Source organism: Zea mays, chromosome 5, assembly GCF_902167145.1.
Source record: "Zea mays cultivar B73 chromosome 5, Zm-B73-REFERENCE-NAM-5.0, whole genome shotgun sequence".
NCBI classification, from domain to species: Eukaryota; Viridiplantae; Streptophyta; class Magnoliopsida; order Poales; family Poaceae; genus Zea; species Zea mays.
Window position 1 is genome coordinate 198,707,545 of NC_050100.1, and position 14,193 is coordinate 198,721,737.

Here is a 14,193-nt window from a genome sequence, read left to right on the forward strand (position 1 = left end):
GTATTTGGGTGGTGGGCACCAGGCATAAGAAGATGCCAGAGGTACATAGTTCGGTAAAACGATGTCATTCAGGCTCTAGTGTCCTACCTTAGTTGCTATCTAGTTAGGCCAATAAATATTGGAACGCAAGCACAATTGATTAGCACCTTCCAGAAAACATACACAGATCACTGATGGAATAAGACATTTTCTATCATACACACCTTATGATGAATGGTTTGTCAATATGTCCAAAAATGCACACAAAAATATGATAAATAGTCCTTGCTTCCAAACAGATAGGCCTTCAAAATTCATTCGTGTCAATTGAACTTTTTCATACATTAATTTAAAGAACAAATGGAAAATGCCACATTGGAAGCTTGGAATTTCAATGATAAATTTTTTGTAGATATGTGGAGCCAACACCACAAAAAGAATGCACATCAGTGGAATAAAATAATGTTATGTGCAATAGAAGCAAATAATCAAAAGAATACCTCATTTCAAACATTCCATCTTATATCTGTGCAGTTATGTACACCACTGGCTCATCAGGCATCTCCATCCAGCCTCATCCAGCGGAATACTCAGTCCAGTGCTCTCATATGCCCTGAGAAGTGCTCTTGTAGCCACAAAGATCTTCACTTATGCAAGCCACCAAGAAGCCTATTATAAGAGGCAATATTTGGTATAAATCCTAAATCAAGCATTTCATCCAACACAGCCTTCCCTTCCTTTCTTTTCCCTTGCCTCCCAAATCCTTGCACCAGCATACAATAAGTTTCACCATCAGCCTCAAAACCCTTCTCCTTAGCGAACACCCTTAGCTGGTTGGCATCAGCTGTCCTCCCAGCTTTGCAAAGCGCCTCAAAGATGCAGTTACAAGAAATTGTATCCAGAACAATCCCCTGATCAATCATTCTCCACATCAACCGGTAAACCTTATCCAGCTTCCCTGCCTCCATCAGGTGCACTGAGACAACATTTGGTATTCCTCTCTAATACCATGTTTGTTGGGGACTTGTTCTCAAATGCTATGAATTAAGAACAAGGCAACATAAAGTGTTAGATGTCAACGTCCTTCGTCCATGAAATATTATTCTCTTGAGAATAATGTTCTTGGACGAAGGCTGATAAGAGCATAATTATGAAGCTTAAATCTTCGTAATAAAATTTCAGCAGAAGTTATAAGATAACATAAAATAAAAGGTATAAGAGGGATAAATAAAACATATATGAATCACATTATATTTACTTAATATATTGAGTTACTGGATACAATAATACCTCTTCCTTGGCAAAAGGTTGGATTCCGACAGATGCGATTGCAATTGCTCGAAAAAGCGTGAACAGTAACGGAATGCTGTTCACTATTTATAGGCACAGGACGCAGCCTGTGAGAAATTACAAATATGCCCCTTATAAAAGCTTACAACATTGACTCAGACCTTTATGGACTAAAAGGTCATTCTATCTTTAAGTCGGTTTGCGATACCGAAGCTTTACAAAGAGGAACCTTCGGCTATCTTGTACAAACAGCTTCAGCCGAGGACCACTTCTTTCCATAAGACCTTCGGCGACGAAGCATAGTCCCAACAGTAGCCCCTTTCGCGGTGCTAGATCGTTTTTCGTAACGAGCTTGATCCATGAAAAAAGTCTCTTAAGCTTCGGAGCGCCGAAGGTCTAAAAAACACCTTCCCTTAGCTCGTTGTCGAGAAACGATTCAATCTCCCAGCGTGTAGCGGCCCCACCTTGCAGAGTTACTGTTCGGTCTCTGCGGTCCACTACGCAGCGAGTGCGAGCGGGTGTCCTCCTGGTGTAAAAATTCTGGCGCTTCGCCTTCTTACCTGCAGCACTATATAAACAGACGAGTAGGTGTGAAGTTACCACAGCATTCATTGCTATTTGCACTGTTTTGCTGCCAAAATTTTTAACCGTCGCCGAAGCTTGTCTGTCGGAATCGAACGAAGCTCCTGTTTGAAACCTGCTTCGGAGGAAGAAAGTATTAAAGTTCCACAAGTTCATAATTAAATGGCCAGAGTGCGCTCTACCGCCAGGGTTGAACGTGAGGGGGAGGAAACTGAAGCTTCGGAGACTGTTCCCATTTCCGAAGCCATGCAACGATCTGGGCTAATGACTTCGGAAAAAATTCCTGGTGAAGATGCAGAACAAGCAATCGCTGAAGCAGAGGAAGAGGATATTGAGGAAACTGATCCCGAAGATGATTATCGCATTGCCATGCCAAGCAAACCCAGCCACTTGGACTTCGGGAAATCTACTATTTCGAAGGCTGATCTGTCCAAGATGGTAAAGTCGGGCTTTTTTACTGAAAATCAGAAGAAACTATTGCGCTTCGGGGGAGAAGAGACTACCCCGAAGCCGGAGAAGGATGAGATTGTTATTTTCAAAAGCTTTCTAAAGGCTGGATTAAGATTCCCTCTACATGGGATTATTGCGGAGGTACTAAAAAGATTCGGCATCTATTTTCACCAGCTGACCCCTAACGCCATCGTTAGGCTTAGCGTTTATATCTGGGCACTCCGAAGCCAAGCGGTGGAACCATTTGCAGACAGCTTTTGTCGGGTCCACGAGCTACATTATCAGACAAAGGCCGGAAAGGATGGGCTGCACGACAATTTTGGTTGCTACAACTTCGCCTATCGGAAAACCACAAAATTTCCGGTAATCAGCTACCGAAGCAAATGGGCAGCAGGCTGGAAATCAGAGTGGTTCTATGTCAAAGTTGATGACGACAAAGAGAAGCTTGTGCAAAGTCCACTGGAACTGATCTTCAGAGAAACCCGGCCTCGCTGCAACATGACACCCGAAGGTCCCACACAACAAGCAATAGATGAATTCAGAATTATTGCAGAGCATATCGGTACAAGGGACCTGGTTCAGGAATTTTTGGCTTTTAAAGTTTTTCCGAGTTTGAAAGAATGGGAAATGCCGAAACTAAAGGGGAAGAAGAAAGAAGGTGAACTTATACGTTTACCCTACTATTTCAAGTTTAAAAAGTACTTCAAAACACCCTGCCAAGAGTGGTTAGATACAATTGAAGTAATGTGCAATGAAATACTTGGCAATTATTCTAAAAAAGAAGACCAATTGATGACTGCGGCCTTCGGCACCCGTCCGAAGCGAAGACTAAACCGAGTGTTGGACGCTCTGGGGTTTGAATACCCTGACTATGAAAATTTAAACAAAAATGCCGGAGGCCAGAAAAGGAAGAGGATGACCGAAGCTTCAAACAAAGATGAAGAAGAGACACCAAAGAAGAAGATTCCAAAGAAGAAGAAAGCATCTTCTCCGAAACAAAAAATATCCGATGAAGAAAAATCCCCCGCATCACCCTCTGCCACTGATGTGGAGGCAATTCTGAAGGTAATGACTGAATCCATGCCTGCGAAGCTAAGTCCACTAGGGCCTCAACTGACAAAATTTTTTCAGAAAGAAAAGGAGCCCGAAAGAATGAAGAAAACAACTAAAGTAAAAAGACAAAGGATGATCGGTGTGACAGAAGTTATTGACAAGACACCGCCCAGAGCCTCAGCTCAAAAAACACCAGCGGCTGCGGAAGGAACAAATATTGAAATTACACCTTCGGAGGCCGCAGCCGCCGAAGCTGCCTCAGCTGAAGATCTGAACCTGGAGAGCGCAATTGAACATATTGACCAAATACTGCTAGACATGGCTGCAGAAGAAGCTACCACCGCCGCCAAAGAGGCCGCGACCGTAGCGTCGGCGAAAGGGAAAGAAATTGCCGATGAAGCTTCGGAGGACGAAACCTTCATGTTCCAGAATTTAGTCGGAGAACAACTATCAAAAGGGGAAATAGAAGAGCTTAGAGAGTACGCCAAATCATGCGGATACAAGCCTGGGGCGCTCCTCTTCGGAGGCGTTGATGATGAAAAATTAGATTGTATTCGAGATCAGACCGGAGCCAAAATTATCAGTACTCTGTCCAAGAGTATCGGCTTTCCGAAGCTAGAAACGGACATCAGCCGCTACCGACGACAACATGTCGTTGGTAGCTTATTTTATTCCAACTTCAAGGTGAACTGCTTTTCCCTTAACTTTTATTGTTTGTAAAAACGAAAACATGTCTGACGAAGGTTGTTTTCGTGCAGAGCATGCTGTTGAGCAAAGCCTTGCAAATGCAACAAGATTTTGAAGATAAAAAGCACGAAGTCATAATTGAAAATTTGGAAAGCAAAATAAAGGAGCAATCAGATGCTTTCGAGAAAAAGAACTTTGAGCTTCAGGCAACCGAAGGTTTATTGGCGGAAGCTGAAGCAAAAATAACAGAACTGAACACGAAGCTTCTCCGCCAGTCTGAGCAGTTCGAACAAGAAAAACAAAATCTTAATGCAAAACTTGAAGCCGAAGCTCAACAGAATTCAGATTTGAGAAAACTACTGACAAGTCTTCAAGAAAAATGCTTGGAATTCAGCAACAGATGCATTCAGCGATTAAGAAAGATTTTTTACTCAGTTGGAGCCAGCAGTGAAAAATTTACCCCCTCAGCTGAAGATCTACCGAAAACCTTCGAACATATTGAGGGGGAGATTGACGAGCTCGACGAAGTCATAGCTGGGCATGGTGACTTCTGTGCCTGGGTGGCTTCTCGAGGCACTCCTGCGGCTTTCCTGAAGGCTGGCTGCGATCATGGAAAGATCGTGAATAGGCCAAATTTCACTTTGTCACCATCAATCCTGGATGACATTCCTGATCTCGCCCGAAGTATCTCGAATAGATTTATAAAAATGATATGGACAAAAGGTGGGCGAGAAAAGGCTGGAGACGAAGCTCGTAGCCACCTTGAACCAGTAAGAAACCCTACCTTGTGTTTACCTTTTCCTGTAAGCTTGATTTTGACTTACAACGATCTTATTCATGTAGAATGACGAAGCTGAAGCCGAAGATCAAGAATGACGCCGAAGCCGAAGCTCCTTGGAGATTAGATAGTAGACTGTAGACAATGCTTGAGAAACTTTTGAGATAACATTTGTAAATGTAACTAAAACTTGTCTTTAATGAATTCTGTTCATACCTTATTATATATCCTTACCCTCCCATTGATGTATAGGAAATGCTTTGATGTGGACGAAATTTTCTTTTTTGAGCCGTCGGCGAAAAAACACCTTCCCTTCTTTTCGTACGCAGCGAAGCATAGAAAACAACATTTTCCCTTCTTCCGAAGCTCTCTTTTCTGTGCACGAAGCTCTTTCTTCCCCTTCTTTTTCCTCTTTTTGCCGAAGCAACCATTTATGCCATGAAGATGATTATCCTACTTATGCCTAGATGAATGTTTATGAATGCAAATGCTATGATGTAATGTGATGTGCAAATGCATGGCCAAACACGTATCCGAAGTCATATTCATAACCATTATTTTCGTTAAAAACAATCACACCTAAGCTCTGCATTCCCTTGGGAACGACTTTGGAGCTTCTTCGCCTTTACTTTTGGCGGAATCAGCGTTGACTTTTCGCTGTAAGCTCTGCATTCCTTTAGGAACGACTTTGGAGCTTCTTCGCCTTTACTTTTGGCGGAATCAGCGTTGACTTTTCGCTGTAAGCTCTGCATTCCTTTAGGAACGACTTTGGAGCTTCTTCGCCTTTACTTTTTGGCACTCGATGGTGCGTTCTCAGCTTTTACATTTACATTCCTTGGGGGATTTTGCTCTTATAAAACTAAGAAAGGAAATTACACGTGATGGCCCCATTAAAAACCTTTCTCCCCCTTCGGAAAGGAAAAGGGTGCCATGAAAGAAAAATAAAAAATATGAAAAATTACATCGAATTATACATAATATCGCCGAAGCTCATCCGCATTCCAAGATCTAGGAATGTCGTTGCCGTCCATATCCTTCAATCTGTATGAACCGGGTCTTGACGAAGATGCTACTAAGAAAGGTCCATCCCATTTCAACTGTAACTTGCCCACTGTTTCTGGGTTGGCCACTCTCCGAAGCACCAAGTGTCCTGGCCCAATATTCTTTAGCCGAACCTTTCTATCTCGCCATTTAATTGTTTCTGCTTGATATTTGTTGATGTTTTCCACGGCTTGCAACCTGATCCCTTCTAAAGCATCTTTTTCCACAGAATAGTCAGCTTCGGAACCTGATGCTGCCGAAGCTATTACCCTTATTGATCCGGTTTTAGCTTCTTCTGGAGTTATTGCTTCGTCACCAAATAATAACTTGAATGGGGTAAAGCCGGTAGACCTTGATGTTGTTGTATTATGGCTCCACACCACTTTGGTTAACTGATCTGGCCACTTTCCCCTTGGTTGATTGAAAATTGACTTCATTATTCCTGTCATTATAATGCCATTGGCTCTTTCAACGAGTCCATTTGACTCCGGATGTCTGACTGATGCAAAATGGATCTTCGTACCAATTTGATCACAGAAATCCCTAAAAGCTTCGGAGTCAAACTGTGTTCCATTATCCACAGTAATAGCCTTTGGTACCCCGAAACGACAAACAATATTCTGCCAGAAAAACTTTTGGACGGTGGCCGAAGTTATTGTAGCTAAAGGCTTTGCCTCAATCCATTTAGAAAAATATTCCACCGCCACTACAACATATCTTAGGTTCCCTTGGGCTGGTGGTAACGGACCTAACAAGTCAAGGCCCCACCTTTGCAATGGCCAAATGGGTTGTATGAGTTGTGTTAGGGTCGAAGGTTGTTTTTGATCTCGTGCACATTTCTGACAACCTTCGCACTTTTGAACTAATTCCGCTGCATCCGAAGCCGCCTTCGGCCAATAAAATCCTTGGCGAAAATTTTTTCCAAGTAATGGCCTGGATCCAATGTGAGATCCGCAGAGGCCTGCATGTATTTCTTTCATTAGCTCAATACCTTCGGTTCTGGATAAACACTTGAGTAGCGGAGCACAAACTCCATGCTTGTACAGCTCTCCTTCTATCATGACATATGGACGAGCTCTTGCCTCTATCCTCCTGTTATAAGCTTCGTCATCTGAAAGAAATTTACCCTGTAGGTAAGAGATGATCTCAGTTCTCCAATCTTCACTGTAAACAGGAGATATGTTGAGGACTGCTCTCTCAAGAAGTTCCACCGAAGGTGCTTTTATTGTTTCAAAGAACACATCCGAAGGTAAGGGCAGCCCCTGTGCTGCTGACTTAGCTAGCAAATCAGCATGCTCATTTTGTCCTCGAGGAATATTTTTGACAGAAAACCCTTCGAAGGAAGCTTCAACTCTTCGAACTATATCCAGATATTTTTCAAGCTTCGGATCCTTAGCCTTGCAACTCTTGTCAATATGACCCGAAGCAACCTGGGAATCAGTTTTAAGTATGGCCCTTCTTATTCCCATTGCCTTTAACTTCCGAAGACCTAAAAGCAAGGCTTCGTACTCGGCAATGTTATTTGTGCAACTAAAATCAAGCTTTGCCGCATAACAAGTTTTAACCTTGGAAGTTGAAACCAACACAGCAGCCGCTCCCGCTCCGAAGGTTCCCCAAGATCCATCACAAAACACTGTCCATGCCTCGGCATCTTTATTTGTTTCTTCCTCCTGAGCCCCTGGCGTCCAGTCAGCAATGAAATCTGCTAATGCCTGGGACTGAATCGAAGATCTATGAACATATTCAATACAGAATTCATTGAGCTCTGCAGCCCATTTTCCAATCCTTCCAGTAGCTTCTCTATTTCTCATAATGTCCTTCAACGGCTGTGAAGAAGGAACAACAATATTATATGCTTGAAAGTAGTGCCGAAGCTTCCTGGATGCCATCAAAACAGCATACAACACCTTCTCCAATTCTGTATAGTTTTTCTTTGATATACTAAGAACTTCAGATACAAAATACACTGGAACCTGCTTTTTAACTTGGCCATCAAGCTTCTCCTGGACAAGCGCTGCACTTACCGCTGAGTGCAAAGCTGCCACATATAATAACAAAGGAGCCCCTGGCATTGGTGGAGTCATTGTTGTTAGATCTATTAAATACTGCTTCAGCTCTTCGAAGGCCTTCTGCTGGATTGGTCCCCATTGAAAGACTTCGGCTGACTTCAGCACTTCGAAGAATGGTAAGTTTCTCTCTGCTGATCTGGATATGAATCTATTAAGAGATGCCAATCTTCCTGTCAATCTTTGGGCCCCTTTCTTTGTAGTTGGTGGCTCCATCCGAAGTATAGCTTCAATTTTACTTGGATTAGCTTCGATTCCCTTTGTTGAAACCAAACATCCAAGAAATTTCCCCTTTTTTACTCCAAAAACACATTTTTCTGGATTCAATTTTAAGCCAGCTTGTCTGAATTTGGCGAAGGTCTCCTGCAAATCAGCAATATGATTCTCCTGTTTCGTGCTTTTTACAATGATGTCATCAACATAAGTTAGCACATTTCTGCCTATTTGAGACTGAAGGACCTTCGCAGTCATTCTGCTAAAACTTCCTCCAGCGTTTTTGAGCCCCTCAGGCATTCGAAGATAGCAATACGTGCCACTTGGAGTTATGAAGCTAGTCTTCGGCTCATCTTCCTTCTTCATCCAGATTTGATGATAGCCTGAATAACAGTCTAACAAACTCATGAGCTCTGAAGAAGCTGCTGCATCAACTAAAGAGTCTATCCTTGGCAATGGGAATTCATCCTTCGGACAAGCCTTGTTAAGATCTGTAAAATCGATACACATTCGCCACTTGCCATTGGCCTTTTTTACCATAACAGTATTGGCTAGCCATTCTGGATACTTTACTTCTCTGATAACTCCTGCACTGAGGAGTCTTTTGACTTCGTTACGAGCACCTTCGGCCTTATCATCTGACATTTTCCGAAGCCTTTGCTTTCTGGGTCTGAAGGATGGATCGACATTGAGCGAATGCTCAATAACATCCCTATTAACTCCGCAGAGATCATTGGCTGACCATGCAAAAACATCTTTGTTGTTAAACAAGAACCTTATCAAGGTTTTTTCTTGTGCTTCGGATAACTGAGAGCCCAACAGCACCTTCTGCTCTGCTACATCCTCACATAAGAGCATGGGCTTCGGCTGATCTGCTGAAGCTGCTTTCTCCCTTCTGAATTTGTATTGTTCGCAAGCTTCAGCTCCATCTATGTTATGGATTGCTTTTGAATCAGTCCAGTTTCCTTCGGCCCTTCTGGCAGCTTCCTGGCTTCCATGAATAGCGATGGGTCCTTGATCCGAAGGTATCTTCATGCAAAGATAGGCAGGGTGAAGGATTGCTTCGAAGGCATTGAGGGTACCACGACCAATAATTGCATTATAAGGGTATTCCATGTCAACAATGTCAAACACAATTTGCTCAGTTCTAGTGTTATTGATGAATCCGAAGGTCACTGACATAGTGATCTTTCCCAGTGCTACAATCTGTCTTCCTCCGAAGCCACAGAGAGGATGTGTAGCATCATGAATCTTATCTTCTGGCTCTTGCATTTGTCTGAAGGCCTTAGCAAATATGATGTCAGCTGCACTGCCTGTGTCAACCAAGACATTGTGGACCAGAAATCCTTTGATAACACAAGAGATAACCATGGCATCGTTGTGTGGGTAATCTTTGAGCTGAAGGTCCTCTTGGGAGAAGGTAATAGGAATGTGAGACCATCTTGACTTGATGAAGGGTCCTTGCACCCCAACATGCTGTACCCTTCTCTGTGCTTCCTTTTTCTGCTTCTTATTGGCTGGCTCTGAGGACGAACCACCTGTAATCGGGAGCACCAGCTTCGAGTCCGAAGCAGCTCCAACTCGATCATTGAACAAAGCCATCAGCTCAAAAAGTGGAGGTGAGTTCACCGGAGGTGGGCGCCAATGTTGGGGACTTGTTCTCAAATGCTATGAATTAAGAACAAGGCAACATAAAGTGTTAGATGTCAACGTCCTTCGTCCATGAAATATTATTCTCTTGAGAATAATGTTCTTGGACGAAGGCTGATAAGAGCATAATTACGAAGCTTAAATCTTCGTAATAAAATTTCAGCAGAAGTTATAAGATAACATAAAATAAAAGGTATAAGAGGGATAAATAAAACATATATGAATCACATTATATTTACTTAATATATTGAGTTACTGGATACAATAATACCTCTGCCTTGGCAAAAGGTTGGATTCCGACAGATGCGATTGCAATTGCTCGAAAAAGCGTGAACAGTAACGGAATGCTGTTCACTATTTATAGGCACAGGACGCAGCCTGTGAGAAATTACAAATATGCCCCTTATAAAAGCTTACAACATTGACTCAGACCTTTATGGACTAAAAGGTCATTCTATCTTTAAGTCGGTTTGCGATACCGAAGCTTTACAAAGAGGAACCTTCGGCTATCTTGTACAAACAGCTTCAGCCGAGGACCACTTCTTTCCATAAGACCTTCGGCGACGAAGCATAGTCCCAACAATGTTTATTACTTCCACTGCTCTGTCCACCTTCCCACCACGGCAAAGAGCCTCAACGAGTTCAAAGCAATCAAACCCTTCTGGCACCACCCCATCCCCCAAAAACTCAACAAACAGCTCAGCCGCCTCTAGAGCCTTGCTACCACGGCACAATCCACCGAACAAAATCTCCATGGACGCAACGGACAGCCCAACCCCAAGCTCAAGCATCTCGCGTGCCACCTTTGTTCCCTCCTTATACCTACCTTCTCTGATGAACCCACGCACGGCGCTGCATCTCACCAAACCACCGCATGGCGGCGTCTACGCCTTCCACTCGGCATGAGCTACTGAAGAATATGTTGAAGGTGTGGACATCCGGAGCGACGCGGTAGACGGAGGTCATTTCGCTGTAGAAGCGAATGGCATCGTCGTGGCGACGGAGGTGGGAGAGAGCTTGGAGGATGATGTTGTAGAACTCGACAGGTAGTGGGGAGTCAGCGACGCGTCGGAGAGAGGCGAGGGCATGCGATGCAGAGGAGATGTCACCGGAAGCGGCGAAGGCGACGATGGCCTTGCGGAAGGTGGGGAGGAGCTCGGGGCATGCAAAGATGGAGTCGTCGGCATAGGGGCAGGGGCGGGTGAGGACGAGCTCCAGGAGGCGCTGGAGCGAAGGGAGGCGGCGGGAAGCCGTGAGGCGGGCGGCGACGAGGGACGTGAGGCTGTGGTCGGGTCGGAAAGTGGAGGACGCGTCTGCGGCGGCCAGCAGGATGTGGAGGTCGAGCGTCGCGAGTTGGGGGTGGTGGCGGGCTCGGCGGAGGAGACGAAAGAGAGAGGCGGGGGAGGAAGCGTGAGCGGTGGGGAGCACCGGGAGCGGATTAGGCGGCGCGCGGGGGAGGAGCGGGGACCGGCGGCGCGCGGGGGAGGGATAGAATCATAGAAGAGAGATGTGTGGGTCGCTAGGGATTTAGTTTGGGTTAAGTTCGACGGTTTCTACGTGGCCCATGAACTTAAATTAAGAACGTGGGTACCCACGTTCCTAATAGGTTAAGTTCGACGGTTTTGGCTAGGGCCCATGAACTTAATTTTAGAACGTGGGTACCCACGTTCTTAAAAAAACCCATGAACTTAACTAATGTAAGAACGTGGGTACCTACGTTCTTAACAAAACCCACGAACATTTATCAGTTTCTTGTAGTGACCTAGCATAATCTTCACCGTCAAAGGTTGGCGGTTTGCCTAATGGAACAGAAAGTAATGGAGTATGTTTAGGAATGCGAGGATAGCGTAGGGGGATCTTACTAAACTTTTTGCGCTCATGGCGCTTAGAAGTTACGGAGGGCGCGTCGGAGCCGGAGGTGGAAGGTGATGACGTATCGGTCTCGTAGTAGACCACCTTCCTCATCTTCTTTTTCTTGTCGCCACTCCGATGCGACTTGTGGGAAGAGGCTTTCTTCTCCTTCCCCTTCCCCTTGTTGCGGGACTCTCCCGATGAAGCCTTCCCATGGCTTGTAGTGGGCTTGTCGCCGGTCTCCATCTCCTTCCTGGCGTGATCTCCCGACATCACTTCGAGCGGTTAGGCTCTAATGAAGCACCGGGCTCTGATACCAATTCAAAGTAGCCTAGAGGGGGGGTGAATAGGGCGAAACTGAAATTCACAAAATTAATCACAACTACAAGCCGAGTTAGCGTTAGAAATAGAAACGAGTCCGAGAGAGAGGGCGCAAAACAAATCGCAAGCGAATGAAGAGTGTGACACGCGGATTTGTTTTACCGAGGTTCGGTTCTTGCAAACCTACTCCCCGTTGAGGTGGTCACAAAGACCGGGTCTCTTTCAACCCTTTCCCTCTCTCAAACGATCCCTCGGACCGAGTGAGCTTTTCTTCTCAATCACTTGGAACACAAAGTTCCCACAAGGATCACCACACGATTGGTGTCTCTTGCCTCAATTACAAGTGAGTTTGATCTCAAGAAAGAATGAGAAAGAAAGCAATCCAAGCGCAAGAGCTCAAAAGAACACAACAAATCACTCTCACTTAACACTAAAGCTTTTGTGGAATTGGGAGAGGATTTGATCACTTGGGTGTGTCTTGTATTGAATGCCTAGCTCTTGTAAGTGGTTGGAAGGTGGAAAACTTGGATGATTTGAATGTGGGGTGGTTGGGGGTATTTATAACCCCAACCACCAAACTAGCCGTTTGGTGGAGGCTGCTGTCGCATGGCGCACTGGACAGTCCAGTGCGCCACCGGACACTGTCCGGTGCGCCAGCCACGTCACCAGGCCTTTGGGTTCCGAACGTTGGAGCTCTGTCATGTGGGCCCGCCTGGCTGTCCGGTGGTGCACCGGACAAGTCCTGTAGACTGTCCGGTGTGCCACCCGCGCGTGCTCTGCTCCTCTGCGCGCGCTGGCGCGCATTTAATGCGTTGTAGTCGATCGTTGGCGCGAAGTAGCCGTTGCTCCGCTGGCTCACCGGACATGTCCGATGAATTATAGCGGAGCAGATTCCCGAAGCTGGCGAGTTCAGAGTCGCTCTCCTCTGGAGCACCGGACACTGTCCGATGTGCACCGGACATGTCCGGTGAATTATAGCGAAGCGCCTCTGCGAATTCCCGAAGGTGCGAAGTTTGGCTTGAAGTCCCCTGGTGCACCGGACACTGTCCGGTGGCACACCGGACAGTCCGATGCGCCAGACCAGGGCAGCCTTCGGTTATCCCTTGCTCTCTTTGTTGAACCCATTTCTTGGTCTTTTTATTGGCTAAGTGTGAACCTTTGGCACCTGTATAACTTATAGACTAGAACAAACTAGTTAGTCCAATTATTTGTGTTGGGCAATTCAACCACCAAAATCAATTAGGAAAATAGGTGTAAGCCTAATTCCCTTTCACCTTTCCCTAATGTGCTCGTTGACTGATGGGCCATGGGCTCTAAGGACCAGGGATCGTATCCCAACAAAATAAATTAAGTTGGAGTCGAGAAGAAGAGAGAAAAATTCTCTTTCCTTGATTGCCCTTTCAAGATGTAAATTAAACTAAGAGCAATATCAAAAGTGAATAGAGAGGACTAAGGAAGAGAGAAAATCACAAGAAAGTAAATGAAGAGAAGACAAAGGCAATTTTTCCCGTGGTTCGGTCAAGTCTAAAATGTTTGCCTACTTCACGTTGTAGTGTCCCAATAGATAAGGCTTACACTCAACCCCTCTCAGGTGATCCAAAGATCAAACTTGAGTGCAACAGTTCTTTCTTATCAATATCAATCCCAGAATCTCCACAAATTGGAGTCTCTTGTAGACGTACACGATTCAGAGTTGCAATCTTGAGCACAATAAAGGGAGAGAGTACACACACAAGAGAAAACACAACAACATAACCCTAAAATGAATATCATAAGAGCACAAACACAAATGTCTCAAAAATTAGCTCAAGCCTACGCTCGGATCCCACTAGAATCACAAAACAACATCATGAAAAAGTGTCAGAGTTATGTTTGCTCTTGGAGTGCTTGGGTGTTGAAGGAGGTTGCCATGGGGTCTTTTTACAGCCCCAAATGTCCCTATAGTTGTTGCTCCTTCCTTGCAAAAACTGGCTGACTACGGGCGCACCGTACCGGTCCGGTGCACCACCAGACCGAGTCCATGTGCCCCTAGTCCAGGATCTGATTGAGCACCTTCCTTCGTTAGCTGGCATCGGACCAGTCCGGTGCGCCATAGGACCAAGCGTTGTGTTAGCAGGCTGTTGGCTCGCCAACGCACGTCAAAGTCTGACCGTTGGAGACTGTTCAACGTGCCACCAGACTATGAACAATGACGGTCTGACGATCCAGTGAATTAAAAATAAATAAATTCCT

At 45.1% G+C, this 14,193-nt stretch overlaps 1 pseudogene; it reads right to left on the bottom strand.

The window, feature by feature from the left end:
- Window positions 1-498: 498 nt before the first annotated feature.
- LOC109939864 (pentatricopeptide repeat-containing protein At2g36240-like) lies at window positions 499-11,271 on the bottom strand (annotated as a pseudogene).
- Between the last annotated feature and the right edge of the window lie 2,922 nt (window positions 11,272-14,193).